This window comes from Panthera uncia, assembly GCF_023721935.1.
Source record: "Panthera uncia isolate 11264 chromosome B3 unlocalized genomic scaffold, Puncia_PCG_1.0 HiC_scaffold_1, whole genome shotgun sequence".
Classification (NCBI taxonomy): domain Eukaryota; kingdom Metazoa; phylum Chordata; class Mammalia; order Carnivora; family Felidae; genus Panthera; species Panthera uncia.
The window spans coordinates 12174913-12180912 of NW_026057582.1; positions in this window are offsets into that span (position 1 = coordinate 12174913).

Genomic DNA, 6000 nt, shown 5'->3' on the forward strand with positions numbered 1-6000 from the left:
TAGTAAAACTACCAGAAAGAAAAATTAAGAAAGCAATAACATTCACAACTGTTATCAAAAAAAAATAATAAAAAAAAAAAAAAACAACAAACCCGCAAAGGGGCATCTGGGTGGCTCTGTCGGTTAAGTGTCTGACTTCAGCTCAGGTCATGATCTCATGGCTCATGAGTTCGAGCCCCGTGTTGGGCTCTATGCTGACAGATGGGAGCCTGGAGCGTGCTTTGGATTCTGTGTCCCCCTCACTCTCTGTCCCTCCCCCACTTGTGCGCGCACACGTGCTCTCTCTCGAAAACAAATAAACATTAAAAAAAAATTTAAAAACTCCACAAAACAACATAGGAATAAATTTAACCAAGGAGAAAGACTTGTAGTCTGAAAACTATAAGACATTAATGAAAGAAATTAAAGAAGACACAAATAAATACAAAGATCTACCATGCTCATGGACTGGAAGAATACTGTTAAAATGTCCACAATACCCAAATAATCTACGGATTCAATGCAATCTCCATGAAAATCATCATAGAAATGCAAATAAAAATCTCTTTGAGTTATCAACTCACACCTGTCAGAAAATGGCTAGTATCAAAAAGATAAGAAATAGTAAGTGTTGGTAAGGATGTGGAGAAAAGGGAACACTTATATACTATTGGTGGGGATACAAAATGGTACATTCACAATGAAAAACAGTATGGAGGTTCCACAAAAAATTAAACACAGAACTAGCATATGAACCAGGTATTATCCAAAGAAAACAAAAACACTAATTCAGAAAGATACACACACCCCTATGTTCACTGCAGTATTTGCAAAGCCAAAATATGGAAACAACCTAAAGCGTCCTTCCATCAATAGATGGATGAAAAAGATATGGTGTACACACACACACACACACACACACACACACACACACAGGAATATTACTCAGCCACAGAAAGTATGAAATCTTGCCATTTGCAATAACAAGGGTTGACCTAGAGGGTATTGTGCTAAATGAAATAAGTCAGACACAGAAAGGCAAGTCATACACACACAAAAAGATATGATTTTACTTCTATGTGGAACCAAAAAAGTAAAACAAATGAACAAACAAAAACAGACCAACTGATACAAAGGACAATCTGGTGGTTTCCAGACAGGAATAGGGTAGATGATGGGCAAGATTAAAAAGGCATTAAAAGGTACAAAATTCCAATTATAAAATAACTAAGACATAGAGATACAATGTACAGCACAGGAAACAGTTAACAATATGTACCAACTTTTTATGGTGACAGATGGCAGCAAGATTTATCATGGTGATCACTTTTAATATACATTAACGTTGAATCACTATGTTGTACACATACAGTCAATATTCTATGTCAATCAAAATGAAAAAAAAAAAGAGAAATTAAGAAAACCATTCCATTCAGGACTGCGTCAAAAGGAAAACACCTAGAAATAAATTTAACTAAGAAGGTGAACGAACAACCTGTATGCTGAAAACTATAAGACACTGATGGAAGAAACTGAAAACACACATGGAAAAAGAAAGTATTCTGTGCTCATAAATTGGAAAAAATATTGTTAAAATGTCCACACTACACAATGCAATCCACAGATTCAGTGTAATCCCTATCAAAATTCCAATGGCGTTTTTCACAGAAATAGAACAATCAATCCTAAAATTTGTATGGAACTACAAAAGACCTCGAGTACCCACAGCAATCCTGAGAAAGAAGAACAAAGTGGAAGGCATCACACGTCTGTTTCACATTGTATTACAAAGCTATAGTAATCAAAACAGTATGATATTAGCATCACAACAGAAACATAGATACCTGGAATAGAATAGAGAGCCCATAAATAGCAGGGAACAAAGGCTCTGGCAAACACCATCTCCCCCTCTCCCATCCCCCAGCCGAAATCCCAAAGGGAACCAGTTCCCGACACCGAACTTGCTTGCACCGCGCAAACACCCAATGCTGTGCTTCTGTGGGTCCATCCCTCCAAAGGGTCGGCCTGCCTCCTCCCGGTGCTGCAGGGCCCCTCCCACAGGGGACCACCTACGGCAAAGCGAGCTCAGCCTGCTCCTCCCGCCCCTGTGCACCTTGCGATCCACCCGGCTAATACGCCAGATCCCATCAAAGCAGCACCACAAGCCTGGCAGTGCGCAAGTAGCCCAGACAGGGGCCACACCACTCCACAGTGAGTCCTGCCCCTGGGAGAGGGGAAGATAAGGTAGACACCAGTCTGACTGTGGCCCCAGCGGTGGGCTGGCGACAGACATCGGGTCTGACTGCGGCCCACCCACCAACACAAGTTACTCCGGACCACAGGGGAAGTGCCTTGCGGTTCCGCTGCCCCAGGGACTATCCAAAATGACGAAACAGAAGAACTCTCCTCAAAAGAAACTCCAGGAAGTAGGGACAGCTAACGAAGTGATCAAAAACAATTTAAGCAATATAAAGGAACAAGAATTTATTTATTTATTTTATTATTTTATTTTTTATTTAAAAACATTTTTTTAATGTTTATTTATTTTTTTTGAGAGAGAGTGTGAGCCGGAGAGGGGCAGAGAGAGAGGGAGAGACAGAATCTGAAGCAGTGTCCAGGCTCTGAGCTGTCAGCACAGAGCCTGACACAGGGCTCGAACCCACGAACCGTGAGATCATGGCCTGAGCCGAAGTTGGATGCTTAACCGACTGAGCCACCCAGGCACCCCAAGAATTTAGAATAGTCGTAAAATTAATCGCTGGGCTTGAAAAAAGCATAAAGGATAGCAGAGAATCTATTGCTACAGAGATCAAGGGACTAAGAAATAGTCATGAGGAGGTAAAAAATGCTACAAATGAGGTGCAAAATAAAATGGAGGCGGCCATAGCATGGATTGAAGAGGCAGAGGAAATAGGTGAATTAGAAGATAAAATTACGGAAAAAGAGGAAGCTGAGGAAAAGATAAAAAAATCTAGGAGTATGAGGGGAGAATGAGAGAACTAAGTGATGCAATCAAATGGAACAATATCCGTATAATAGGAATTCCAGAAGAGGAAGAGAGAGAGAAAGGGGCTGAAGGTGTATTTGAACAAATCATAGCTGAGAACTTCCCTGATCTGGGGAAGGAAACAGGCATTGAAATCCAAGAGGCACAGAGAACTCCCTTCAGACGTAACTTGAATCGATCTTCTGCACAACATATCATAGTGAAACTGGCAAAATACAAGGATAAAGAGAAAATTCTGAAATCAGCTAGGGATAAACATGCTCTAATATAAAGGGAGACCCATAAGACTAGTGACAGACTTATCAACTGAAACTTGGCAGGCCAGAAAGGAATGTCAGGAAATCTTCAATGTGATGTACAGAAAAAATATGCAGCCAAGAATCCTTTATCCAGCAAGTCTGTCATTCAGAATAGAAGGAGAGATAAAGGTCTTCCCAAACAAAAACGGAAGGAATTCATCACCACTAAACCAGCCCTACAAGAGATCCTAAGGGGATTCTGTGAGTAAAATGTTGCAAGGACCACAAAGTACCAGAGACATCGCTACAAGCATGAAACCTACAGACATCACAATGAGTCTAAACCCATATCTTTCAATAATAACACTGAATGTAAATGGACTAAATGCTCCAACCAAAAGATACAGGGTATCAGAATGGATAAAAAAACAAGACCCATCTGTTTGCTGTCTACAAGATACTCATTTTAGACCTAAGGACACCTTCAGATTGAAAGTGAGGGGATGGAGATCTATCATGCTACTGGAAATCAATAGAAAGCTGGAGTAGCCATACTTATATCAGACAAACCAGACTTTAAATTAAAGGCTGTAACAAGAGATGAAGAAGGGGATTATATAATAATTACAGGGTCTATCCATCAGGAAGAGCTAACAATTATAAATGTCTATGCGCCGAATACAAGAGCCCCTGAATATATAAAACAATCACAAATGTAAGCAACCTTATTGATAAGAATGTGGTAATTGCAGGGGACTTTAATACTCCACTTACAACAATGGACAGATCATCTAGACACAGGATCAACCAAGAAACAAGGGCCCTGAATGATACATTGGATCAGATGGACTTGACAGATATATTTAGAACTCTGCATCCCAAAGCAACAGAATATACTTTCTTCTCGAGTGCACATAGAACATTCTCCAAGATAGATCACACAGTGGGTCACAAAACAGCCCTTCATGAGTATACAAGAATTGAGATCATACCATGCGTACTTTCGGACCACAATGCGATGAAGCTTGACATGAAGCATGACATGTGGTTTATGTGGTTGACATGAACCACAGGAAAAAGTCTGGAAAACCTCCAAAAGCATGGAGGTTAAAGAACACCCTAGTAAAGAATGAATGGGTCAACCAGGCAATTAGATAAGAAATTAAAAAATATATGAAAACAAATGAAAATGAAAATACAACAATCCAAACGCTTTGGAATGCAGCAAAGGCAGTCCTGAGAGGAAAATACATTGCAATCTAGGCCTATCTCAAGAAACGAGAGCCCATAAATAAATCCACACATATATGCTCAATTAATTTACAACAGAAGCCATGAATATACAATGGAAAAAGGATAGTCTGTTTGATAAATGGTGCTGGGAAAACAGGACAGTCACATGTGAACGAATAAGATGGGACCACTAACTTACACTATACACAAAAATTAACTCAAAATAGATTAAAGACTTGAACATAATACCTGAAGCCATAAAACTCCTAGAAGAAAACAGGAAGCTCGTTCCTTGAGAGGAGTTTTGATGATTTTGGGGGGGTCTGACAGAAAAAGGAAAGACAACAAAAGCAAAAATGAACAAGTGGGACTTTGGCCCACAAAAATGCTTCTGTACCGCAAAGGAAACCATCAGCAAAATGTAAAGGCAATCTACACCAAATGGGGGGAAATATTTGCAAATAACATCTAATTAAAGGATTAATATGCAAAATATACAAAGAACTCCTACAACTCAACACCAAAGGCTCATACAATCCAACTAAAAAGTAGGCAGAGGATCTGAATAGACAGTTTTCCAAAAAAGACATACTGACTGCCACAGGCACTTGAAAAAGTGCTCAACATCACTAATCGCTGAGAAATGCAACTCAAAAACCAGAATGAGATCTTACCACACGCCTGTTAGAATAGCTACTGTCAAAAAGAGAGAACTAGTGTTGGTGAGGGTATGAGAAAAGGGAACCTCGTACACTGACGGTGTCAATACAAAACTGCCACTGCCAAAAAAGTATGGAGCTTCCCCAAATTTCAAATAGAACTATCGTATGATCTAACAATTCTATGTCTGAGCATTTATCTAAAAGAAATGAAAACTTGAACTTGAAAGATACATGCACCAATACTGAATCTTCCACGTGGGACCACTCCCCTAGAGTAATCAGCCAGCTACCTGCTAGCAGGTTAACTACACTGGATGCTTCCATCACGGAAAGGCGGGATTCTTTTTCCTTGCTAGAATACACACATACTCTGGACACAGGTTTGTCTCCCCTGCATACATGCTTCTCCAAAAATCATCTGTGCACTTACAGAAAGCCTTATACACCATCACGGTGCTCCGCATCATTGCTTCTCATCAAGGAACTCACTTCACAGCCACCGAAATGCAGGCACAGTGCTTGCACGAAATGCAGACTTGTGCTTGTGGAATGCAGTGGTCTTCCCACATTCTTCACCACCGTGAAGCAGCTGGCTTCACAAAAGATGCTGGAATGGACTTTTGAACACATAGATACAGCATCAGCTAGGTGGCAATACCTTGTAGGTTGGTGCAAGTTTATTAGAAAGCTCTATATGCTCTGAATCAGCATCCAATATATGGTACTGTTTCTCCCATTGCAAGGACCCACAGATCCAGTAATCAAGACTGAAAATGGGGGTGGCACCACTCACTATGACCCCTTGCGCTCCACGGGCAAAATTTCTGCTTCCTGTCCCTACAACTTGATGCTCTGCTGGCTTAGAGGCCTTAGTTCCAAA